The sequence below is a fragment of the Sturnira hondurensis genome, unplaced genomic scaffold (assembly GCF_014824575.4).
Source record: "Sturnira hondurensis isolate 20B ecotype Veracruz unplaced genomic scaffold, ASM1482457v3 Scaffold0019144, whole genome shotgun sequence".
Classification (NCBI taxonomy): Eukaryota; Metazoa; Chordata; class Mammalia; order Chiroptera; family Phyllostomidae; genus Sturnira; species Sturnira hondurensis.
This window is the reverse complement of record NW_028091775.1, coordinates 390648-418281: the sequence shown is the minus strand read 5'-3', so window position 1 is coordinate 418281 and position 27634 is coordinate 390648.

Below are 27634 nucleotides of genomic sequence, written 5' to 3'. Positions count from 1 at the left end.
AATTCTCATTTCTTCATTCTTTTCTGGTTGGATGTTTCGTTCTTCCTTCTGGTCCATTTCATTGATTTGAGTCCCAGTTTCCTTTCTATCACTATTGGTTTCCTGTGCATCTCCCTTCATTTCAATTCATTTAGCCTTCATATGTTCCTCTAATTTGTGACTATAATCAACCAGTTCTGTGAGTGTCCTGATAAACAGTGTCTTGAACTGTGCTTCTGAGAGGCTGGCAATCTCTCGGTCGCTTAGAGTTATTGGCTCTGGGACTCTGAGTTCTTCTTGAGCCATCTTTTGAGGATCAAAAGGATCGGAGGGCAGGATCGGAGCCCTAGGTGTTCACAAGAGCAGGGCAACTCAGTCGCTGGGTTGTGAGGCTGTATGTGCGGGCAGGGCCAAAGAGGAGTAACGTTGGTCTCATCTGCTGCCTCTCGCCACCACCACAGGTGCCGCAGCTGCCACCGTCACCGGGACCTGTACGTTTCATCCCACCCTCCACCACTGGGTTCGCTGCTGGGGCCTGCGTGGTCAGTCTCACTGTGCGAGAACGTGCGACCGCGGTCTGTCTGCCCTACACCCTGACTGTGTCCAGGCGCCTGCGCGCCTATGTCGGGGGATCTTTCCTGCCCAACCCTGCTCCGCTGCTGGCTCCGCCCCTCCTACCGTCTCTGTTGAATGGTTAGTTGCTGTCGGACTTCCGTATAATTCAATTTTCTGTTCTTTGCCTGTGTCTTTGTTCTCCAAACCTTTGTTGTATTCAAACTTGGTTGTGGGAGAAGGCACAGTGTTTCCACCTATGCCTCCATCTTGGCGGAAGTCCTCCCTTTTTACCCCATTTTCAATCACCTCTTTTCATTGTTTTCTTAGGAGTGATATGTCAAGTACTAAGACACAAAGAAAGTTTTCTGATTTCAGATTCCAAAATAAGATATCACGAGGAAATTATATTTAGTCAAAAGATCTGAAGTCTTAGGAAGAAAAAAATTTGTTTTTCTTTCCATATCTCAAAACTAGTAAAAGTTTTACTAGGAAAGTAAAAGCAAATTGATGAAAAGGTAGATGTCAGTGAATATAGCCTAGAGTCTTGTTCTTTGCATTCTTTTTCAAGCTCCAAGGACTGAGTATCCAGTAACAGAGATTTTAGTGAGTCAGAACAGTAAAGAAAGAAGCTGAGTCATTTCATTTTCTTCATACATCACACAGTAATGTCTAAAGAAAATGTCAAGCACAGCATGGTCCTGGTTGATCAATCCTTAAGACTAGAGTGGGCGGCAGGTAGCTTAACCCACACATGCATGGATATGAGATAATCAGATTAGTGCGACCAACACATATGCCCTGGCACTATGCAGTTGTTCCAACATTTACCTTTCACTCCAAGGTAAACAGGCTGGACTAAGTTAAGTTTCAGACAGCCTTGCAGAATAGGGTTTTAAATCTATGAGAAGTCCTTGTTTATCCTCTACAGTAGAAACTAAGACAGTTTCTGAAACTGTATAGAATACAATTTCTATAACTGAAATTGTATTCTCTCATTTCTCTTGCTCATTGTGCATGAGTAATCATTTCTCTTCCATACTTTTATTCCATATCTTTAGTAGCTGGAAAAAGGTAAGTTAATTTTGGTGTTTCAGTAAATAACAGGAAATTTGTCCTGCCTACATAGATTATAAATGGGTTAATGTCTGCTCCTCCAGATTGCACAATCTGAATGTCTGCATAGATGTTGATTCATTACTTTTATGTCACTTTGCTGTCACCTTTCTTTTAACCTTAATGAGGATGTTAAAAATAAACAAACAAAAAAACTGATTTTTCTTTTGATTTATTTATTGACTCATTGTTTTTATTGTATTTTTTCATTATAATTTATTCCCCTTAAACCACCATCCTTCCTGCAATTACCACACTGCTGTCCAGGTCCATGAGCCTTTTTTCCCTTTTTGTTCAGTTGTTCTACCCCCTTACCATCCCCCCATAAGTATCATCCTCAATCCATTTATGAGTCTGTCTCTGTTTTGCTTTTTGGTTCATTTTGTTCATTAGATTCTACATACAAGTGAAATTATATGGTATTTGTTTTCCTCTGACTGGCTTATTTCACTTAGCATAATTTTCTCTCGGTTAATCCATACTGTCACAAGGGCTAAAATTTTCTTCTTTTTTATATCACAGAGTAGTATTCCTTTGTGTAAATTTCCCATAGTTGTTTTATCTACTCATCTACTGATGGGCACTTAATCTGCTTCCATATCTTGGTGAATTTAAATAACTCTGCAATCAACAGAGGGTTGCTTATATTCTTTTGAATTAGTGTTTGGGTTTCATCTGGATATATTCCCAGAAGTGAGATCACTGGGACAAAAGGCAGATCTATTTTTAATATTTTGAAGATCTCGATACTGCTTTCCACAGCGGCTGCACCACGCTGCATTCCCACCAACAGTACAAAATGTTTTCTGTTTTTCTGCATCCTCTCCAGATTTGTTTGTCAGCTTATTGATGATAGCTATTCTGACAGGTGCAAGGTGATATCTCATTGTGGTTTTAATTTGCATTTCTCTGATGATAAGTGATGTTGAGCATCTTTTTCTATGTCTATTGGCCCTCTGTATATCTTTTCTGGAGAACTGTCTGTTCAGGTATTTTTCTCATTTTTTTAATTAGATTGTTTGTTGTTATTGTTGGTTTTAGTGTTGACTTTTGTTAAGTCTTTATAAATTTTGGATATTAACCACTTACCAGATGTATTATTAAAGAATCTGTTCTCCCATTCAGTGTGTTCCTTTTTTTCTCATTGTGTTTATGGTTTCCTTTGCTGTGTAAAATCTTTTTTAGTTTGATGTAGTTCCATTTGTTTGTTTGTTTCTTGTGTTTCCCTTGCCCACAATATATACATAAAAATATTACTACAAGAAATATCCGAGGTTTTACTTCTACATTTTCCTCTTGGATTTTTTATGGTTTTGAGTCTTACAGTTACATCTTTAATCCATTTTGAGTTTTATTCTTGTGTGTGTTGTAAGAAGGTGGTCTAGTTCCATTTTTTTGCACATGTGTATCTGTCCTAGTTTACCAACACCATTTATTTAACACTTTCTTTATCCAATTGTATGCTCTTGCCACTTCCGTCAAATATTAAGTTACCATAGAGACATTCGTCTATACCTGTTCTCTCTATTCTGTTTCATTCATCTATGTGTCTGTTTTGTTGACAATACCATGCTGCTTTGATTACTATAGCCTTATAGCATAGTTTCATATTAGGTAATGGGATTCCTCCACCTCTGCCCTTTCTCAGGATCACTGTTGCTATGTGAGGCCTTTTGTAGTTCCATATAAATTTTTGAAATATTTATTCTAGTTCTGTAAAATTTATCACTGGATTCCTGATAGGAATTGCTTTGAATCTATAAATTGTTTTGGGTAGCACAGACATTTTAATAGTGTTAATTCTTCCTACCTGTAAACTTGGTACGTACTTCCACTTTCTGTTGTATCTTACAATTTTCCAAGTGCTGGTACTTTACATCTTCGGTGAGCAACATTCTGAGGCATTTTATTTTTTATTTTTTAATTCAATTGTAAATGGGATACTTTTCTCAGTTTCTCTTTCTGATAGTTCTTTATTGCTGTATAAAAATGTAGCCAATTTTTGAATATTTATCTTGTCTCCTGCTACTTTGCAGAATTATCAGTTCTGGTAGTTTCTGGTATAATCTTTAGTTAAGGCTCTCTATATAAAGTATAATACCATTTGCAATTAATGACAGTTTTACTTCTTCCTTTCCCAATTGGATGCCTCTTATTTCTTCTTTTTTTCTGAATGCTGTGGGTAGGACTTCCAGTACTATGTTGAAAAGAGAAGTGAAAACAAAGATCCCTCCCTGTCTTGTTCTGATGTTAAGGAGAATGATTTTAGTTTTTCCTCGCTGAGTGTGAGGTTGGTTGTGGGTTTTTCATATGTTGCCTTTAGTATTTCAAGGTAGGTTCTCTCTATTTCCACTTTGCTGAGAGCTTTTATAATAAGCGTGTGCTGGATTTCGGCAACTGTTCTTTCTGCATCTATCGATATGGTCATATGATTTTTATCCTTCATTTTGTTTAAGTGCTGAATCATGTTCATTGATTTGCAGATAGTATACCAACTTTGTATGTCAGGAATAAATCTCTCTTGATCATGGTGTCTGTAATGTGTTGCTGGATTCAATTTGCTGACATTTTGTTGAGGATTTTTTACCTTTATGTTCATCAGGGATAATGGCCTATAATTTTCCTTCTTTGTAGTGTCTTTATCTAGTTTTAGTAATTGGATGATTCTGGTCTGGTAAAATGAGCTTGGGTGTCTTCTCACTTCTTTAAATTTTTCCAATAATCCTGACTAGCTTCTGACTCAGGGTCACACTTGGCACAGTGGTTTCTACCCCTAAATTATAAAGGGCTTCTTTTTCTTCATTTAACCTATGATCTCTGATCCATCTGGAATTTCCCTTTGATATAATTAAAATGCTATTTCAGATAATAACAAACAGAAATATGTGAGTGGACACAAAAAGACACCTTTTGTAAGATTCCATTTATAGGAAAAATCCGGAATAGGTAAAAAGAAAGCAGATCAGGGGTTGCCAGGGGCAGGAGGAGAGGAGAGTGCATCCTTCTGGTGCAGGGTTTCCTTGCCGGGAGATGGAGCCTCCTGCAATTAGATGGTGGTGGTGTTGCTCTCACAGCATTGTGACTGTATGTCGTGTTCAGTATGTCGTGTATGTCGTGTTCAATTCAAAATACAAACACTAACTTTTATTTATGGCTTAAAATAATTGTACCACAGGAAAAAATGAAGGATACAAAGAGAAAAAAAGAAAAGACTACCCTGAATAATAAAAATAAAAATAAAAAGCTGAATCATACCATGGAAAAATGAGAAACATAAAATAAAGAAAATAAAATTGTCAAATAATAAAGGTAAACACAGATTCTTATGGTAGAGGGAGAGCAGCAGGTTCACAAGGCAGTTCTAGAGCTGGCTCTGATGTATCTTCCAGAAGCAGCACCTCCTCTGTGTCGAGAAACAGAGCAGGTTCAAGGGAGGGCTGATCAGGCAGGGGTGGTGGGGCCTCAGTCAGGTCAGAAGATGCTGCACAGGCTAGTGCCAGCTCCAAAGCTGTAGCTGGAGGGACTGCTAGAGGTGCTGGAACCACTGAAAGTGGCATGACCACTGGGGATGGACAGCGCTCCAAGTCTGGAGCAGCTTCCTGGCCTGCCCCTGTATCCTTGGGATGTATGACAGGTTTTGAAGTGAGAGCCATCTCTGCCATGTAGGCTGGTGCTGGAGTTTTTAGAAGAAAAAAGATTACTCACGTGCCTGCATTTGCATGTGCTCCCCAAACACAGGACACAATGAAAGTCCAGAGCCCCCCACCCCAGGACATTGTCTCTGAGAGCAGTCCAGCACGTGGGTGGTGTCTGAGGCTCGTGTTTGATCCTGGCCAGCTTCTCAGGTGCTCCTTGTGTGTCTGGCACCAACCCCTCCTCATAAATTTGCATGCACTTCCACCCCATCCCAGCCTCAGGTGCTCCACTTTCTAACCCTTGAGCTCTGGACTCTAGATTCTCCAGCCTGGTTTGTTCGTTGTGGGCACCATGCTCCAGGTTGGAGTTGGAAGTTGTGATCTGGTCATGGAGCCCGGGTGGCTTCAGGGTTGGTGTCCTTCTCTGGGCATCCATGGGGATTGGGTCTCCAAACCCTGAGGTGGCCACAGTCACCTCTGTCCTTCTCTGCCCGTCAGTGATGTGGCATATCTGCCTCTCATTAGTGGTGATGGGGCAGGGATCTTTGCCCACCACCTACTTTTCTTACAGTTCCTGGGCTGAGTTCTGCAGTGGTCAGAAGCTGGTCCAGAGGCCTCAAGTCCTGCCTGGCCCTAGTTGCTGCTGTTTCTGCTCACTGGACCTTCTGCTCCCAAATCAGGCCCAACCCTGTGTCCGCACAGACCTCCACCCAGGGGAAATGAGGTTCACCTCCAGTGCTCAGGATAAACCTCAGACAGAAGGTACCTCCCACCTTCCACCCCAGTTCCACCCAGCCAGCTTTGACCAGCCCACAAGGTTCTGACACCAACTCATCCTGTTTCTGCTGGCAGAGGCCCTCCCCACATGAACCCCCTTACACACACACATCACACAGACACATGGGGAATACATAGGGCTGCTCAGGTGGGATGGGAGTGGTGGCCTGGCTGGAACAAACACTGCCCTGGGCCACCCTGTGTTACCTGTGGATCCCACTATGAAAACAGCCACAGACATCTGGGATGAGTGCGGACACATCAGTGACCACAGTGAAACATATTATCATTGATGCCTTTTCTGAGGCCTCAGACTCAGGACTCTGGCTGGCAGTAAGTAAATATCCTGTTGGGTGTGAATTTCTTTAACCAAATGAGTAGGGTAAGGGCATTTTTAGAATGTGCCTGGCTGGTTACCAGGGTTCCAAATTCTTCTGGACTCTATCAACAGGAAGTGAGGTCACCACTCATTGTAGTAAGGTCACTGCCTGGGTCGATACCTGAGCACCTGCTCAGGCAAGAGCAGTGACTACACCGCTTTTTGCACCGTATTGTTTTTATTGTATTTTTCTGTTACTATTTACCATCCTTATTCCCTCCTCCCCTCACAGTCAGCACTTTTCCTTTATTTACAGCCAAGTAGTACTCCCTGTGCTTTCCAAAGACAGAACACAACCATAGCCTCCCTGAGAAGCCTTAGCCCAGGATCCGCCCTAGCCCATCCTCCCCGCTGAGAGTCCAGCAAAAGGGTGGTTTGAGGCCAGTCTTTACTTTTGGGCTAGGCTCTGCGGGTGCTCCCTATGTGTCCATACTACCCAAAGGAACCTGTACACTCAACACAATTCTTTTCATGTTACCAATGATATATTTCATAGAACTAAAGCAAATGTTCCTAAAATTTATACAGGAACACAAAAGGCCATAGTAATCAAAATAGCATTGTGCTGGTATAAAAACAGATATAAAGATCAATGGAGCAAAATAGAGAGCCCAGAGATTACTCCCTGCCTTAATGATCTATCAATAGTTGACAAAAGGAGGCAATGGGTTAAAGACAGTCTATTCAATAAATGGCCTTGAAGAAACCTGACAGATATGTGCAGTGCAGACACTCAATCACCCGTAGCAAACACTAAAGAGAATATAACAATGAAGCAGAAGCAGGAGAGGTAGAATGCATGGTAGACTATAGGAGATGGGATGAGGAACATAGCAATTTTTGCTTTCACTTTCGCTCCTGTAAAGCAAGGCAATGTATGCTATAGCTTGTTCCCTGTATCCAAAAGAAAATGGCAGAGGTGTTTACATTGAAGAGCAAACTTTTCTGATGCAGAGAACTAGAATCACTGGGTAAGGCTTTCTAGGAATGCATGGGGCATGCGTGGAGATTAAGTTTAAACAACAAAGTCCTTTTACTAACTGAAAACCATGACCTCATGAATGGGCGAAGAACACACTGGGAAATTTTCAATGATACCAAGTGGTGTAACAGTTCTCACCAGTGCTCTTTCTGGGATCCCTAGTGAAGATACTGTGTTGAATATTTTTTGTTTGACTTCCAGAGGTACTCTTCACCCATGACCACTCCCTTTTGTACCCAGGAAGCTGATCCATGGAGACAATATCAATTTGCTTCCATTGATTTCTTACTTTGTATCTATTCAATAGAGTCATTGTCAGGAGACTGGAGAGTTGAAAGAAAGTGGTTGGGTGTTCATTTATTTTGCTTCTTCCTTGTAAGGTCTCTTGAGGTCTGCTGCTTCCGCTAGCAACGGAAACACCTCTTCTTATTTAAGCAGATCTCTCTGACAGCCATTCTCTTCCGTAATCAATCAAGCCCTTTTTCTTCTTGTCCTTTCAGGCCTGGAGATGGTATGAGCTTCCTGCAACCTTGACCATTAGACATGCTATCCACACATTGTGATCTTTTCCTTGTACATGTATAAATACCGTGGATATCCAGGTCCTGGCAGATGCCTATACCCAAAATAAATGATCACCATTGTCTAAATCCAGGATTTGTTCTTTTCTTCCTTTTTCCAGAGAGCTGAAGTCTTCTGTTGGGTGGTGGGCCAAGTGGAATACAATATCTTCAGGGTCTCCTTGGTTATTCAGAGTTAGAGTAAGTAAGAGCTTAAACTTCAGAACTGAGTATGTGATCAAATTGGCTAATAAATACACCACCTGAACTCTGAGTATGAGTGAATATATTAAATTAGAAATGAACCCTATTAGCCAATGCATCTGTGTATGTGTAGATCACCTTTAGAGAATGTGTCATATGTAAAACATTGGAAAATATTTAGAATTTAATTGAATGACTACAAATAAATTAACCGGATAGCCAAAGAACATGGATGCATCAACAGTTCTTTGAATACTCTGGATGGTAATATGAACGGAAACTTCTAAAACTCTATCACTTCTGTCAAGGGGCCCTGAAGTGGAGTCAGAAGACAATGGGGAAGTTGGTATTATGAATGTCCACACTTGGAAGGAACGTGAACTTTTAAACTCTGCTAACCGCAAATGTGTACAATCTATCGCAGTTCTTGGAATAAAGATTATTGTGCTGAACTCTAACCTAGCAACCAGCATAGTAATATATCTTATATGAACTAATATTATCAATTTGCCTACACCAATCATATTTTTTCAAAACAACTTAAGTAAGCTTATGATTTTGGACTTAAAAAAACCCTGTCATTCCTTTCCCCACCTCAGAGAACTTTTCAAGTTTTCCTGAACCTGTGTTTCTAAAACTCCTGAGACCACCCCCACAAATAAACTCTTGGCTTTCTTTGAGGCCTCAATTTTTTTTCTTTCTTTTTTTTTGACAATAATGAAGGAAAGAGTGTACAATGTTGACAATATAGCTACAAAAGAATTAAGGAAGACAGAGATAACGTTTAAGAGGTGCTTGTGCAGAGTACAATGAAAAAGTGTTTCATTTTAGGATAAACAGAAATACACTGTATATGAAACTTGAAACCAGAGGAAACAAATCTCTCATTTACTGCATTGTGTATTTTTGGCAGAACTAAGTAAAGCAAACTTTGGAATTAATGGGGTCATTCTACTGAATTCTTTGAACTGAGTTGTGTTACTAGTGATTTTTAAGGAACTTATTTTTCTCCATGTTCTTTGCCACCATTAGCTGGTTAGAGCTCACTCAGAGTGTATAATTTTGAGATAATATCCAATCCCATACCGGGAAGGGGAATAGGCCAGAAAACTTTTGGGAAGGACAAACAAAAAAAATTATTCTTGAAAGATTCTAACATACAAGAGATGGGAATGGTCAAATGGTGAAAAAAGATAATTCGGTCCCTAAATAACACTAACTCAAGGAAAGAAGGAATTGAATTACTTCCTAACATATCTATGACGAAGAATGTGGAACAGAGCTGATTCTGGCTCGGTGTGCATTCCATGCACATCTCAAACTCCATACATACCTAGACACTCTGGCACAGTGACGTGCTTTGAGAAACAACGGTGAATCTAAGTAAGCAAAATAGTGATATACTGTTCTTAAAACCTAAGTATGGATTTCCTTTGAGCTTCTAAATGGATTTGAGCCTGACATCAACGAGGGTTTAAAAGTGTTTGCTGCCTGCCTAAAGCTAAGCTTAAATAGCGAATCCACGAGGTTTCAAGAAACAGCACCAGCATAAACTGTGTTCCATGACTAGCTTCAGAAATGAATTGAACTGCCAATCCTCTTGTTTAAAAGATATATGATTTTTAGTCACTTGTTAGAGAGCTAACAGTCTTAATTAAGAGTTACTAGATCTCATTCTAACATGGTAGGTGAGAAATCCAAGATAATAACTAAGGTTTTAATAATATTTGGGGAACAATGCATATTACTCACCTGGGGATTTAGGAGAAAATATCTATGCAGAAAAAGATAGAAGGCCAAAAAAGAAGGGCACAGCCCCAAAATATGTTGGGAGTCTGAAACCTTTATAGAAAATGTGACAAACTTTAATTCTAGCAGCAGAAATAGTTAGAAAACTATTAAAAATGATATGTTTAATTTTATCATTAAAGTTTTGTGCAACAGTATCGTATCCTTCTAATTCCAAAATCTTCAAAACTAGCTTTGACTTGAGTCTTATTTTGAGGTATGAAGGAATCGGAATGGTATCCAGCAGCCTGTCATGATACAGAAAAAAAAAGAATATATCTGAGGTGAAAGGAAAGTAAACATTTATGATCTCATCATGAATTTAGAGAGAAAATTCTTACGGGAACCACTGTTTCATGCGTACACAGCCTGGAGTATCCCCTAGAGATGTTGTGACCAGTGCTGTGTTTTCCACAGTATGAGGAGCAAGGGCTGAGCCAGTTTTAATCAATCTTCTGTTATTGGATAGTCTTAGGAAGATGGAGAGTTTGGGGTTATTGGGGAGGAACATACATATCACTTACATCTGTGTTACCCACATTAGAATTATTTTTCTGTGAAGAATTTTTTAAATGGTAAGAGGGAAATAACATTTCACAAGTTGAGTAGGTCAAAATTGCAGAAAAAGCTTACTCCCTACTCTCAGAGGGAACAGCGTATTAAGAGCTTACAGAGGTGCAATTCAAGTATAGGTACCTTCAGGTCAATCAAATTAAACATTCATATTAAAAAGAAGTTAAGTGATTAATCTGTAGGTCCTCTATTCATTTAAATAGACAACGTTAACTTATCTTTTCAATATGACTTGGATATTGAAAAGAAATGACTATGGAATGGTTTCCATTCTTAAACAACTCCTTGTACAGAATGACAAATAGATGCATAAGCGAAGTTCTGAGAGTTGTGGCTGTGGTGCATGTGCAGGACTTGGTGATACCCTGGGAAAGAGTTATTCATGCTGAGTTGAGGTATCAATGAACCACCCACATTAGAGCAGGGTCTTGAAGGAGAAGTGGGAATTTCTTAAGCAAGCACAAAGGAAGACCTTTAACTCAGAGGGAACAGTGTGTGCCAAGAGCAAAGAAACTTATACAACCATGACATTTTCAAGGAATAGAAAGCAGGTGAGTATCAGGAGGGAGCAGTGGGTGAGAGATGATATTGGAAAGACAGGCTGAAACTAGATTGTGAAGGCCTTTGGTGATCAGGCTAAAAAGCTTGGACTTTATTCTGGGACCACTGAAGTTTTAAGTGGCAAGTTGAAAGTGCCCTATTATAGAAGTATATTTTAGCCAAAAGCATGCTTGAAAATTACTCTGGTCAGCTAAGCCAAAACAATGACTAGCTCTAAAAAATCCAGTGGATAAGTGCCCCGTAATTTTATTTCCTGCTCACACAATATGCCCAGGTGGGAATGGAGGAGAGCAGGGCAGCTATCCTCCAAGCTATGGTGTAGAGGCCTAGGCGCCTTGCCATGGAGCTCTGACACGTCCAGAGGCCCCATTGTCTTCTGCCTCCAGTTGACACATGCAGAAAAAGAACATGAAGGAGACAGATTTACCCTTCTAAAATGTCCAACCAGGAATCAGCACAGATCATTTCCAATAATTTACATATAGTCATGATATCATTCTAAACTCAAAGTGGACTAGAGGATGTATTCTTTTTTAAAAAGATTTTATTTATTCATCTTTAGAGGGAAAGGGAAGGAGAGAAGGAGAGAAATATCAATGTATGGTTGCCTCTCATGAGTCCCCTACTGGGAACTGGCCTGCAACCCAGGCATGTGCCCTGACTGGGAATCAAACCGTGATCATGTGGTTTGCAGGCCCATGCTCAATTCACTGAGCTACATCAGCCAGGGCAGGATGTATTCTTTATGCATCCTCAGAGAAAAATATATGGAATGCAGCTCTAACCCAAATGTCTTATAGACTTATAGCTTCTTGCTAAAGATATTGCAGGAGAGATGTGCTAATTGTTGAGAACTCTAAAACAAAGACTAATGAAGATACCTATGTGGCACTGGCTGGTGTAGCTCAGTGGATTGGGCACATGCCTGCAAACCACAGGATAGCGGTTCGATTCCCAGTCAGGGCACGTGCCTGGGTTGCAGGCCAGTTCCCTGTGGGGGACACATGAGAGGCAATCACACATTGATATTTCTCTCCCTCTCTCCTTCCCCTCTCTCTAAAAATAAATAAATAAAATTTTAAAAAGATATGTATGTGAATTTTGTAGTAATAAACTGAAAAAATTGATATTTTTAACCTTGCTGTACTTAAAAAAGAAGCAAAGTATTTGCTTAAAATGCAGTGTGTGTGTGTGTTTGTATGTGTGTGTGTGTGTGTGTGTGTGTATTTCTCTGAAGGCTCCTTTCATCTAGTGACCTCCAAAGAGGCTCTTGGGTCTCAGCGGGAACTTAAGACAAGTAGGGTAAGTAGGGCACACTTTCAGCCTGGGGAAGGCTCAGGATAAACGACAGTGAAATAACACAGATTTCACAAGCAGTGGACATAATAGAGGTATCTTATTTGTGAAAAATCGGTGATTTTTACCTGAACTTGAACACTTTTGCTAAAAAAAAAAAAAGAATCACTTGATATTCCAGACAAAGTATGTGAAATGATGAAAAGAGTTTAAAAGGATAAGGAAGAGTGATATTTGAAAGAATTTCAAAAATAATCTGGATGACAGGGAACACAAATACCTCCTGACCTGAGCAGACATAGGGAAAAAAGAAGTTTCCCTGTGGAGTCTTCTAGTCATGAAAATATTTATGAAACAACCCAGAAGCACTTGGTTATGAGACACAGACTTGACAGGAGTGACTCGAGCAAAACCAACTCTTTTCCCCTTCCCATCTTCATTCACTCACAGCCATGATGTAATTAGTTACCTGTGGTTAACATCTGTAGCAACTTTTCCTGAGGCATTGGTACTTTGGGGGATATGCAGAGCACCATAATGCATGCTCTTTAATCTTAAAGTAAAACAAAGCAAAACAACACTCAATTCTACTGTAGACTAAAAAAAATGCCATTTCTTTAAATCTCCATTTCTCTCCCTTGTCTAACTAAACTTCTACCTTGACTCATTTCACCACATGCCATTCTACATATTGTTGCCAGAGTAAATATCCTAAGGTGTATTCTGATCTTTTCAATTCACAGAACAAAACTGTTCTGTGGCTCCGTATTGCCCACAGGCTACACTCCTTTGATACCAGGCATGCTCTTTTATTATGCAAATATTGCCCACTTTTTCAGTTTTACCTCCTACTACTTTCTCATTGTTATATTATGCTTCAATTGTGTGAAATTTTTATCTCATACAGACCAGATTCTTTTACACTTCTATACATTACACATTTGCTTGAGTGTTCTTCCTAATTCCTATCTTCATGAATACCTATTTCAATATGTATTTCAAAGATTCCATTTTGGGGAAACTTCCATTGATTTTCATGGTTTGAGTGAGATGGCCATTTTTGATATTCCTACTCGACCAAGGCATATCTCTTTAGACACTGTGATGAGCACTGATTTACATATCAGTCTCCCACATTAACATGTAAGATCTTTGGAAGTGGGCCTTACATCTGGTTTCTTCCTCTTTTTTGTAACCTCTGTATCTAGTACATGAAATGACACCTAGTATATACTTGGTAAGTATTTATCAAGAGATTTATGTGCAGTGTGGTAGACACAGATATCTGCCTTCATGAAAGTAATTGCTGCCCAGCCAAATGCAAGTAGCCTGCTGCTAACACCTCCTTCAGGGCTTGCCTTCACCACAGAGAGCTGCATCACCCACTCTTCTGAGTGTAGCCTTTATACAATGACTCACGAAGCTGTTGCTATAAAGACCTGGCCAAATGGCCTAATGAGTGATACATGATGGACCATGCATTTTCCTCCACGGTGATGGCTGATGCTTGTCGTAGGGCCAGGTACCTGTAGGACCTTCCAATCTACCCAATGCTTCTGTCCCCTCCTTTATACAGATGTTAAGCCCTAATTACAGCCTGCATATCAAATTTCAGCTTGCCTTTTCTCATGGACACCAGGAGTGCAACAGTTGTTACCAGAAGGGTCTGAGAAATTAGACAATAGTGAGGCTTTGAAAGTGTGACTGCTTGTTACATGGCTGGAAATGAAGATGTTATCACTAATAACAGGTGAACTTCAGAAAGCCCCTGGCACGAGTTCCAATTGTTACAATCCTCACCGGTGGTACTCTGTGATAGCAAGCAGTGAGGAGGGTCTTTTTTATTTAGTGCTGTTTATCAGATCTTTCAGAAATACAGGAAAAATCACAACTATTTGGTAGGTAACACTATTTATATTCCCCCAAAAAGAAGGCAGAGATTTTTTTCCCCTTAACAGAAAATTGAAAGTCAGTTCTGAAACTCAAAAGACTTCCCTGACAGACTACAAAGAGGCTTTTATCTTCTGTAGCCGAAAGACAGAGAAAACTGAGGACCAGTACATGAAATAATACAGAGGATGAACTCCCAAGAAGGGTAGGCATACAACCAAGTCATTGTCTATTTGGGCATTGTGAGGAACCCAAATATAGTAAATAGGGGCCCTGGCATTTATTAGGAAGACATCCTGGAAGATTCCTCACAACATCTTTGAACACCTGACTTTTCTGCTTGTTTTATAACTTTATTCAGAGCTAGCTCTCTACTAAAGCTGAAGACAATAGAGAGAACTCTCCCATACAAGATGGGTATCCAGTTAAGATATCCCATCACCTCTGCTTCTGGCTACTTGACCTATAACTAATATTAGTTCTATCATAGCCCAGATGGGGACATGCTGGGCCTGATAAGGGAGGAATAGCACAATACACTAATGGACCTGCAAGTCCTAATTAGCATGTGCAGACTAGATTTTGAGAAGCCTGATCAAAAGAGTTGCCACATAAAATAGGGATAAAGAAGATTATTGATTTCAGGGCAGTATTCCAAGTTACAAGATGTAACACCCTGGCAAGGACCCTAAGAAAACAAGGAGAAGCATGGATTAAGGGCTGCCCCGTTCTATCTGGAGTTAAAACACCAGAATTTGCCTGGTTGATAGTTTAAGAAAAGATTAAAAGGCTCAGTGGAAGGCACACCACAGATTTGTGTCTATGAGCTGGTCTATGATGCCTTAGTTCCTGAGACCTTAAAAATATGATGGTGAGAAGAGCATGGGAAAAACTAAAGAGTCAATGGTGGTTGTCCTTCCTCAGTGGGAAAGATTACTACAAAATTAGGCTAGCTGATAAGAATGGGCATAATGGGATCCCCCAAACAATGAAGAAAATGTACAATAATAACTTCAAGACATTCAGACTAAAATTTTATAGTGAGCAAAGGGTTTAAATGGCAAACAAGGAAAATTTACCACCAAAGAATTATAGAGGTTGTTAATAGAACTTAATGCCCCTAGATTAAAATAAATAAATAAAATAAATAGTTAACCAATGAGGGCATTACTCAGCTTGTACCATCAGGAAAAAAAAATCACGGTTAGATGATCAGTTAGCCACAGGAAGTGAAGCCCCTCTTTTCCCCTTTGGCTCAGAAAATAGCACAGGCACTTGCCAGTTTTTTGTTTGTTTGTTTTTTGATCTTCGCCCGAGGATATGTTTATTGATTTCATTTAGAGTGAGAGGAAGGGGGAGATGGAGAGAGAGAAAGAAAGAAAAGGAGAGAGAGAAGCATATCTGTGAGAAACATAGGTCAGTTCTTCCCACGTGTGCCCCAGCTAGGGATCCAACTTGCAACTTAACATATGTGCTTTGACTGGGAATTGAACCCTCAATCTTTTGACATGGGAAAATACTCCAACCAACTGAGCCATCCAACCAGGGCACACTTGCCAGTATTTAGACACAGAAACCATTACCTAAAGATACACCTGGACCCCTTAAGAAAGTACCCTGTAATATGGTAGAAAATAATTTGATAATAATTCTGTAAGTGCTTCCCAAAAGGTCCCCACAGTCATCTACTTAGATAAAGGTACACTGGTAAATAGGGAATATTTAAGCATATTGAAAAAAATTAGATTAAGGTAGACATGGATACCCTTTTAATTTGACAGATTGTTATGTCTTTCTCCTTACCCCTGCCTGACCAGTTATGAAAGTAGGAATATGAGATGGTCAGGTAAAATAAAAGGAGTCCTTTTTAGGACTGAGATTATTCTGGTTATTCTCCAGTGAGTCTACAGACCTATCTAATTTTAATTTTCCTGTTCCCTAAATGTATAATTGGGCTTGGCATGTGTAATCATTTGTGCAAGGACCCACCCACACATTGGGTCCTAACACGCAGGCCAACAGCTTGCCAGATGGAAGTCATTAAAACTATCCCTTACCCCAGTCAAGATAATAATTCAAATATGATATCACGTACCAGGGGGATGGGAAAGATTAAATCCATTCTTACAGATATTAAGTATATAGGAACAGTTATTTGCATTTAATTCAACAGCCAAACCGGTCTGCAGGAGAAAAAAGTGGCTGGTGCCTGCCGTATATTTTGACAGACCTCGTAGTCTAGAGGCGTAGCAGTGGCGGGACAAAATATTTCACGGGCTTTATGGGGAGTGCTAGTGGGAGGATGACACTCACGGACTCGGGGGTGCTGGAGCAAGGGCATACAGCCTGTGACGTGAATGATAGGCCTTTTGATAAAAATTCCTGGCGTGATTCTGATGGGGGAGGGGTGCCTGATGATGGGAAAACAAGTGACCCTGAGACAGAAAAGTCTCCATGAGCTGGGTCCTTTCAGATATGCCAAGGCTTAAGATTTTCAGGTCCATCCATTAGCCACCGATCACATTGAGTTGTATCTCTTTGAGCAGAAGTGACTACTGCTAGAGATCACAAGCAGCTTGCACGAACAAATAGCTCAAATGCAGGTGTCACCCGCCACCGTCGCACCAATACTCCACTCTCAGGGTGCACCTCTGGCATTTAAAGAATCCAGTCTAAATAGGGATTTAGGAAGCGAATACTGAAGGTTTCTTTATGAATGTGCAAAATATGGGTGTCATCCTCACTGCAGCCTTTTGGGGAGTAGACTTAAAAAATAAGATGAAGAATGTTTCTCCCAATAAACAGCTTCGTGTTGTCACCCTGACCATGTACTGTGTTGCAAAGTGGCCTCAAGTTAGAATATATATGGTCTTAGAGGCAGTGGCCAATGGCTTGGCTGGCTGGGCAGGACCTCAGGAAAAAAGGTCTCAAATGGGTCCATGGTCTGTATACGTATGTGTGTGTGTGTCTGTGTATACACAAACACATGACAGACATAAAGGAGTGGGCACAAAGTGTGGAGACTTTTGTACTGATGCACACCATAAAACATGCACTAACCGTGGCTGGTGTGGCTCAGTGGATTGAATGCTGGCCTACGAACCAAAGGGCTGCTGGTTCCATTCCTGGTCTAGGGCACTGCCTGGGTTGTGGGCCAGATCCCCAGTGGTGGGAGCATGAGAGGTAACCACATATTGAAGTTTCTCTCCCTCCCTTTCTTCCTCTCTCCCCTCTCTTAAAATAAATACAATATTTAATAAACAAACCATGTTTTGTAGAAAGACTTAGCTAGTTGCTGCCTGGGATCCTCAATCTCCAGACATACTATGCATCAGCCATGGCAGTGCTGGAATGGTGGGTGCATAAACAGAATGCTTACCCTGGGAGAGATAGAGACTACACATGGGACCAACAATATGACATTCCACTTAGTGAAGATCATTAATACATTTTTGATACTACATATTTAATCTGCCAAATATAGAGGCTAATGCCTAGCACCTGATATGACACTATACCTCAGGAAGACCAGCTGGTCACTTCTTGAAAAATTATACATTGGAGTCTTTTGATCTTGAAAAGAACACATATCTAGTTGAACAGGAAGAGGAAAATACTGAAGGCATGGTTTTTCTCATCTGCTGGGCCTCAGCCAGCACCATGATCTGAGGGCTTGTAGACTGACCTGTCGATTTGTTATTGGCTCGAAAACCCATGCAACGCAAGGTGGGAAAAAGTGAGTTTACAGTTGTTTGTATAGAAAATAATGCAACAATGAATAAATGCCAATACAAGAATAAACTCTGTTTTGCATACTCAGGACTGTAAACTTACATTCCCTCCACTCTTTATTGTATCAGACCAAAGGAAAAAATCCATCTCAAAGGAGGTTAAGGAAGTAAGCAAAATTATGTGGGACCTACCGATTGTATGTATCAAATAATGTACCACCCTCTTTTTGTCAGTCTGATACAGTACTGGGATCATCTCTTAAATATGAATTGAAGTGTCAGCTTGAAGATGGTGCTATACAAGGATGAGACCCATCCTTCGGATGCAGTATACACATTCAGTCAAAACCTTTGTACGCTGCTGTGTCTCTGAGAGGAAGAGTGCTTAGATCCCTACAATTCTGTGTCTGCAATGCTAGAGGCCCAGGTCTCCACATGTGGCATTCTTTCATCAGAGAATTCAACAAAAGGCTTATTGGCTGCTCAGATGAACTGTTACATTCCAGAGTTCCTTGCAGGGTTATCCTGTAATGTAGTTGCAGGCTAGAGATGTTGATCTCTTATAAATATCTTACAAGCCAAATTACATCCCAACCTCTGTTGCTGGAAAACTCAGCTGGCAACAAGCAGTGTTAAAATATAATTGCTATACCACATGTAGAATGCATATCAAAGCTTTCTTTACAGATGCACTTTATGGAGATTCACATTTGATATCTCTTTAATTTTTACAATAACTCCCAGTTTGCTGCTTTCCTGGCCTAATAAGAAGTGATAGAAGTGGCACTTTAGTGCATCTTAAAAGAATAATGATAGAAATGACAAATTTCTAAAGAAGGCACATAACTAGCTTCTACTAAGTTGTCACTTGACTATCATTGAAAATCTTATTTATACTATTTATGTATTATTTACTGCTTAATACATGAATAACACATCAGAGATAAGAAATGTTGGAACATCATTTCATTAAAATTACTCTATAGGAGGATGAAAGAGAGGAGAAGAGAAGAAAACATAATGTATACATGGAAATATATTTGGATGAAAAAATCAAACATTCATATACTCTATGTGCCATTTATTTTTTAAATATATTTTATTGATTATGCTATTACAGTTATCTCATTTTCCCCCTTTACTCCCCTCCACCCTGCACACACCCTTCCACTCACATTCCCCCCCCTTTAGTCTTTAGTTCATGTCAATGGGTCTGTGTATGTATGTATATATACTATATATATATATTTTTTTTTTCTTTGGCTTCTACATTTCCTATACTATTCTTAAACTCCCGTCTGTTTTCTACCTACCATTTGTGCTACTTATTCTCTGTACCTTTCCCTCCTCTGTCCCCCTCCCACTCCCCCACTGATAACCCACCAAGTGATCTCTATTTCTGTGATTCTCTTCCTGTTCCAGTTGTTTGCTTAGTTTTTTTGTTTTGTTTTGTTTTAGGTTCGGTTGTTAATAACTGTGAGTTTGTTGTCATTTCACTGTTCATATTTTTTATCTTCTTTTTCTTAGATAAGTTTCTTTAATATTTCATGTAATAAGGGCTTGGCGATGATGAACTCCTTTAACTTGACCTCATTGGGAAGCACTTTATCTGCCTTTCCATTTTAAAGGAAACCTTTGCTGGATATAGTAATCTTGAGTGTACGTCCTTGCCTTTCATGACATGAAATACTTCTTTCCAGCCCCTTCTTGCCTGTAAGGTTTCCTTTGAGAAATCAGCTGACAGTCTTATGGGCACTCCTTTGTAGGTAACTGTCTCCTTTTGTCTTGATGCTTTTAAGATTCTCTTCTTATCTTTAATCTTGGTTAATGTAATTATGATTTGCCTTGGTGTGTTTCTGGTTGGGTCCAAATTCTTTGAGACTCTCTGAGTTTTCTGGACTTCCTGGAAGTGTATTTCCTTTGCCAAATTAGGGAAGTTCTCCTTCATTATTTGTTCAAATAAGTTTTCAGTTTCTTGTTCTTCCTCTTCTCTTTCTGGCACCCCTATGACTCAGATGTTGGAACCTTTAAAGATGTCCTGGAGGTTCCTAAGACTCTCCTTATTTTTTTGAATTCTTGTTTATCTATTCCATTCTGGTTGAATGTTTTTCTTTCTTCCTTCTAGTCCGCACAGTTGATTTGAGTCCTGGTTTCCTTCCCATCACTGTTGGTTCCCTGTTGATTTGAGTTCTGGTTTCTTTCCCATCACTGTCGTTACATTTTCCTTTATTTCACTTAGCATAGCCTCCATTTTTCATCTAATTTGTGACCATATGCAACCAATTCTGTGAACATCATGATAACCAGTGTTTTGAACTGTGCATCTGATAGGTTGGCTATTGCTTTGTCACTTAGCTGTATTTTTCTTTTTTTGAAGCTTTGATCTGTTCTTTCGCTGGGGCCACTTTTTTTTTTTTTGCCTTGACATGCCTGTTACATAGTAAGGGGCAGAGCCTTAATTGTTCACCAGGGTGGGGCAACTCACATAGCTTTGTCGTAACACTATATGTGGGGAAGGGGTCTGAGAGGAAACAATGCCACTTGCTCAGCTCTCTGCTGGTTTTCAGTCACTTTCCCAACTACCAACAAGCAAATTGGGTCCTTCAGTGCTGATGCCCGGTCCATTCTAGGACCCTGTGGGTCTTTCCAAGGAACTCTCCTGTGAGGCTGGAAGTTTCTCCCACTGCCATCTCACCCCCCACAGGTGTTTTCAATCAGAGGTTTGAGGCTTTATTTTCCTGACTGGTAGCTTGGTTTGCTTGGTCGCTCTCGCTCCCCAGGTGTTCCTCCCAGTTTATCTGCACTCGAATGTGGGACCTTCCAGTCTGAAATCCTCCAAACCTCACTGGGCCTGCCAGCTGCTGCCTTGCCTGAATTCCTCTCTGCCTGGCTGCCTGTCTTTGCCTCTCCTACCGGTCTGGATGAAGGTTTCTTTTTTAAATTCTTGGTTGTTGGACTTACATACAGTTTGGTTTTGTCAGTTCTGGTTGTTTCTTGTTTTTATATTTGTTGTTGTCCTTCTTTTGGCTGTGTGAGGAGGCACAGTGGGTCTACCTACGCCTCTATCTTGGCCAGAAGTCTCAAAATTTCTATGTGTTATTTATTGATGTTTACTATCTTGTGTAGTTCTGTTGATGAATGCATTTTGAAATTTCTGGAAAAAGTGACAATTCTTACATTCCAAATTATGCTTCCAGTTCAGTCTAACATTAATTATTCACTAACCTTAGCATGTCATGGATTCTTTATTAAAACTTATAACTATGCAAAACCTAGTACCTACTCTAACACAGTTGTGTTTGCTCTTTGTGGGAGGTCTCCGTCCACAGGGCCCCCCCAACCCTGGCCGTCATGGATGAGAATAACTCTACCAAGATATGATCCGCTTGGGAAGGAAAGGTGGCCAATCTCTCAAAGGAGAGGGGCCAAGAGCCTTTTCCTCAATGGGCTTTTATTGGGTTGCTTTTGCAGGAATACAAGTGATGCTCATCAATCGTGATCAGACAGTAAGGATCAAACAATAGAAGGCATACAAAGAACTCTGAGGGCCTATTCTGAGTTGGGGTCAGATAGCTAAAGAGCCATAAAACTTTGAGGAACAAACTCACTTCCTGCTTAGACACTTATTATTTAATTGAGAGCATTCTAAACAAAGCAGGTTTCACAGGATTTTACATATTCTTTCTTGGGCCTGATCGCCCTAGGGAACCTGCCCTTTCCAGCACAGGGCTGCACCCATCACCGGCATTGTTTCAGGCTTAAGTCAGGCAGGGGAAGTAAGGCAGCCAAGAGATTAGGAGACTTCTTGCAGAAAGAATGAGGATTCAGGCTATGTCAAAGTCAAGGGGCAAGGGTCCATCACCTCCTTTTGCTATAGCCCCCAAGTCCTTCCCTGGGACCTCCCCATGATCATGCCTGTCTTAGGTCGTTCTCTGCTTGGGGAATCTTACCCATCATTGGCTAACTGATCAAGCATTGGGGGCCAGGCAGGGTGAAGAAAAAGGATCAGAAGCAGTATCCCTGCCAGGGAGATAAGCTTTGTTTCCTTAGTGGCTTATGGTCTGAAGGTCACTCACTCAGCCTTAACTATAGGGGGTTACAGCTCCTGAAACCAGGCAGGGCAGTTCTCAGTAGTTCTTTAAAACTGCTATCACTCCAGCAATGAACTCTATAATACAGATGCTAAAAGCTAGAGTTAAAAACTGAGTATTATAACCACAAAACTTGAACTAAAAAGTATTAGGTTTCATAAGGTGTCTTTCCTTGAAAATACAGACTCATCTATAAAACATGTGCATGAAGCGGTAAATTCACAAAATACCTATGAGGCAGTAGTCTCTCCAGCCCAGTTTTAATAAAATTAAAATTATTATTATAATTTTAATAGCAGGAATGTAACAACAACAATTGCTACCATAACTTTTTGAAATGGTCTCATGTGGGGCTTAAATATAATTTATTCTCAATTAATTCTTGATAATTACATGTTTAAAAAGTTAGAGAAATAAAGCTAAGATAATTTAGATAACTTATCCAGGTTCTCAGAGCTAGACAGTAGGAAAGCTGAAAGTAAATATTTCACCTGTGACTTTGCTTAACATATAAATACATCCATGAACGAAGCAAGTTCTTCCAAAGGGCTGGAAAATGGAGAAGACAAAAAAAAAATCATCTCCTGAATAATTAGCAGAAGCAAGTTCAGAATCTCTATGCCAACATCTATGTCAATTTTACTTCACATTGCATCACCTCAAATGCATGTAAAGGCATGTCCAATCTATAACACATCACACCACGTCGCGTCTCGTTTATGTCATGGCGGAGCTATGTCACATTACATCAGGTCTACCTCATATCTAGCACTAGTGACATGTAAGTTTACCTCTAGATCCCATTTATTGGGATCTCTCTTTCTGTGTAGACACACCTCAGTTTTACTGTGCTTCACTTTATTGAGCTTCATAGATGTTTCTTTTTCCTTTTTTTAAATTAAGGTAATACGCTTCACCAGCGCATTATGACTCACATTATTGTGATACTTGCTTTATTGTAGGGGTCTGGAACCAGACCTTCAATATCTTAGAGGTAGGGCCATGATAAGGTATAGACATAAATATCTTATAATTCTGAGGGACATATTTTATTTGAGACAATTTGTAGAAATCATTTTCAGGGAAAATTTGTTGTTAGGAGAATAGTGTCTTGTAACTATATAGCATATACTTGGATTTTTCTAACACTAAGTAGAAAAAGAAAGAGCTAGAAAATATGATATAAAATTTGAAAATCATAGTGCCGAAGGCGACTGAATTTGAATCAACTGGCAAGTTTGAGGGTCTTTGTTGTCAGTAAGTATAAACACCATAATACCAGCTAAGAGAATGATTGCTTGTCACTGCGAGAAATGGCCACAAACTTCACTGCAGAGATCACCCAGACCAGCTAGTGAGAGGATGGAAATCTGGGTGGAATTGGTACGATCTATTCTCTGGCTGTTTGACCAATGCACTTATGTAGGAAGACCGCTTTGCAAGCACCGCAGAGAGACTGTCCTGGAAACTTTCATAATTTGCCCTGTGTGTGTGCTTTTACATTAGTAAACCAAGATTTATAAAGGAGAATGCTGATTTGCCTTTATAATCCTTATTTTTACTTACAACATCTAGTATTACAAGAATCCACTCTGTGTTGTCTTTATAACTAAAAAATCTTGAAGAAACCAGAGTTTACATTATTTACCTTCTTAGGACTTATACTGAATATACAAGATAAACATAAACAAATCTTCCAACAAAATAGTGTCTGAAAATGCCTTCATTGTTGCTGTGATTGGTTCAAAAGTAACTAAACAAAGGATAATGATGATAATGATAAGTAATATTTTATTAGTTAAAATACCTTAATTATTTACTTAATAAAGGTATTTTATTAAATAAAGGCATAATGAGATCTTAGAATAATTTCATGAAGTATATGGTATTACCTCATGCTTGAAGATGAGGAAATAGATTCAGAAAGGAGAAGTGATTTTCTCAGACTTATAGATTCTATTGCATTCTGCCCTTCTCTTTTTGAAGAAAAAAATAATTAGCAGAAAATATACTATTATGAAATAATAATCAAGAAAGAAAGAAAGAAAATGCTTCTCATAGTACTAGACTCATTTCTTTGTGAAGGTGAGCCATTTTATATTAAAACAAAAATAACTTCAGTTCACTTTGTTGACAGCTGGTGTGAAGGGCCACGTGGTAAAGATATCAAGCCCTGAAATGCCTCGGATGCTACTCAACTAACCTGTAATGTGTCTCGCAGCTCAGGCTGCTCTTGGAGACCATGGATGGTGCGGTGCTGCTGCCCCTGCACTCCTTTTAGGCACACATAATGCCCATTCACATTGATCAATGTGCAGGGTACCAGAAAACTAAGGGCAACTTTTCTCTGTTTCCTCAGTTTTCAGTACCTTTGTAGTCATCGACTTTTAGAAGCACTTTCACAGTAAGAAGGAGACATTTTACACAGAGATAGGAAAGTTACAGGGAATCTCTGTGTGTGGAAACACGTGACTCGTGGCCCTGGGAGGGCACCCGCTGCTTGGAACCGCCTCAGGGCTGTAGGCCATAGGAAGACAAGTACCACTGGCTGTGTGTACATGACATTGGCTGTATGACAGCAGTGCCTTCCAGCTGAGTGGTTTCTTTTCCAGTATTCACAAGATACAATTAGCAGAGTTATAAGGAAGCGACTTAAAATCCACCAAAATAGGTCAGTAACCTCATTTTTTGTGGAGTAGTAATCACGGGATATATCTTTAGAGCAACAAACTAACATGAAATGTATATAAATGTTTTCCTTCACTCCAAAGTTTTGCCATAGTTCTGTAAATATCATTATATAATAGGTGTCAGATAAAACAGGAGTGATTTCTGATTGAGATACGTTTCCACATACAGTTTCCTAAAGTCATATATTTCCTTGTCAAACTAATAATTTGGAGGAGCCCAGGGTATTAATACAAACTATAGGTTTTAGGTTATAATATGCCTATGCCTTCCCTATTTCCTCAACTTGCAGTTTACCATAATATTTTTTCTATGAATAATAACTCATAGGTTAATTTTCTTAGATCAACTAAGTTATATATAAAATACACTTACTGTTAATCTTTAAAAGGATGCAAACAAGGCATTACCCCTTAACAAATATAAACAAAACTTCACCCCTAGTGCAGAACACTACCACTTCACTTATTTTTTGATGGCTCTCTTGTCTTTGATATTTTAACTGATTCCTAAATTCAAAATTTTTTAGCCTGAATTTTTGGCTTGAAAATGTCAACATTCTACTGGCTAAAATGCAAGTTCTGTTTTGAAGCAGAAGCACTGGAATCTCTCTTCAAACCTTGACACAGGAATTAAGAGATGAGCAAGAAGCTAGAGTGAAAGAGACAAATGGAGAGAGCACAGGTGTGCTTTTCATCATGTCTCCAGGAAAACTGCAATTTTTCTTCACTTATCCCTCCTTCGTTTAACTTTTCTTTTTAAGTAGCGCAACATATGTTACAGCTAATCGTATTTAAACCACTGGGAGAGTAAATGCTGTCAAAATAATTAATAATTTAGCTCACTCTGAGTATTTTCAACATTAATAACCAAAATGAGACTTTCGTGTTAGTGCGAAGAGGAACATATGTTGTTTTTTGTATTTTGTCTCTAAAAATGAAAACAACGTACCTGCTCACTCTCCCTAGGTTTGGGTCAGTGCGTGTCTTGATTAGAAGCAGCAGAGTGGGTGCAGTGCAGCCCCTGTTCTCCAGGGAGGACGGGCGCAACGCGCTGCCAGCCCAGGAGGTTTCCCACCACACCTTGTCTGCCTCTATTGGTGAGGTTGTTTGGGGTAGTATAAGGGATTTCGGATATAAGTAATGTTCTCGATCAAACAACCAAAGAAAACTTGAACAATCAAAGCATCCTTTGACCACGTTTCCAAGTTTGTATCAAGATTCCTCTTCTAAATGATTCATCATAAAATTGTAAAATGATTTTTTATTATTTAAATCTCCTTTCTGTTCACAGGCTATATAGAATGGCTATCTAACACCATGAAAAGTGTTTTTACTCTCCACATATGTGTAAACTGTAGTTTACCCATTACGGTCATTTTTTGTTCATTTTGTCTGTTTAGATTTTTGTTGATGTTGTTGTTGCTCCATGTTAAAGTACTGGAAAGCATTATGCTGAGTGAAATAAGCCAGGTGTTGAAGGACAAATACCATATGATCTCACCTCTAACAGGAAGCTAAACAACAAAGCAAACAAGCAAGCAAAATATAACCAAAGACACTGAAATAGAGAACAGGCTGACAGTGACCGGAGGGGAGAGGGGAGGGAATTTCAGGGGAAATAAGGGAGGGATTTAGAGGAACCTATATAAAGGATACATGGACAACACTGAGAAGGGTGGAAATGGGAGGGAGGGGGGAGGATGGGGGGTGGGACAGGATGGGAGTAATAGACAGAAAACTGTACTTGAAAAATAATTAAATTAAAAAAAATGAAAAAAAAAAACCAAGCCAAAAAAAAAAAATAAAGTAGGGCTCTAGTATTTCTATTTAGCCTCATGGGGTACATTTTTTTAAGCACCTTAAATATCGGGACTGGAAGAGGCACCCACAGAAACTACTCAGTTTTATTGAGCATTTTTATTCGGTGTATAAAAATTAGTGTATAAAAATAAGAGTATAAGAGTGTTCAGTCAAAGATCTATTTATTCTGAGTTCAAGGCTATCTACTCTGAGTTTTTACTGATCATATAATACTATAAAATGTAAAACACCATCAAATGTTTACCTAAACATTTTCAATTGAAATATATTTTTTTATATCTTCACCCTAATACTGACACTGTGTTGACTCTAAGGACACTTACCTATGACTAATAATAAATAATTTTTTCTAGAACTCAAACAAGAACCAATAGCTAGCCGTAAATTTACAATGAAAGGCATATTTAATTTGATTAATTAATTTATTAGTATTATTTTATTGTTGTTCAAGTACAGTTGTCTGCATTTTCACTGACCACTCCCCTCCCACCCCAGCCATCCCCACTTACCTCCTCTGATTTCCCTCCCAGTTTTGTCCATGTGTCCTTTCTAGTTATTCCTGAAAACCTTTCCCCTCTTTCCCCCCATTATCCCCTCCCACCTCATCTCTTGTTATTGTCAGATTGTTCCTAATTTCATAAACTCTATATTCTTTTTTAATATTTTATATATTTATTTTTAGAGAGAGGGGAAGGGAAGGAGAAAGAGTGGAAGAGAAACATCAGTGTGGGGTTGCCTCTCATGTGTCCCCTACTGGGGACCTGGCCTGCAACCCAGGCATGTGCCCTGACTGGGAATCGAACCAGCGACACTTTGCTTCACGGGCCCACGCTCAATCCACTGAGCTACACCAGTCAGGGCCATAAATTCTATATTCTTATAAATCAAATATTGATGTCATACACATGAAAAAGGCAATTTATCCATTACATGTGCTGATGATACAATTGATGATGTGTGGTAGATACAATCACCATCATAATAATGGTATAATTAAGCAGTTTCTATA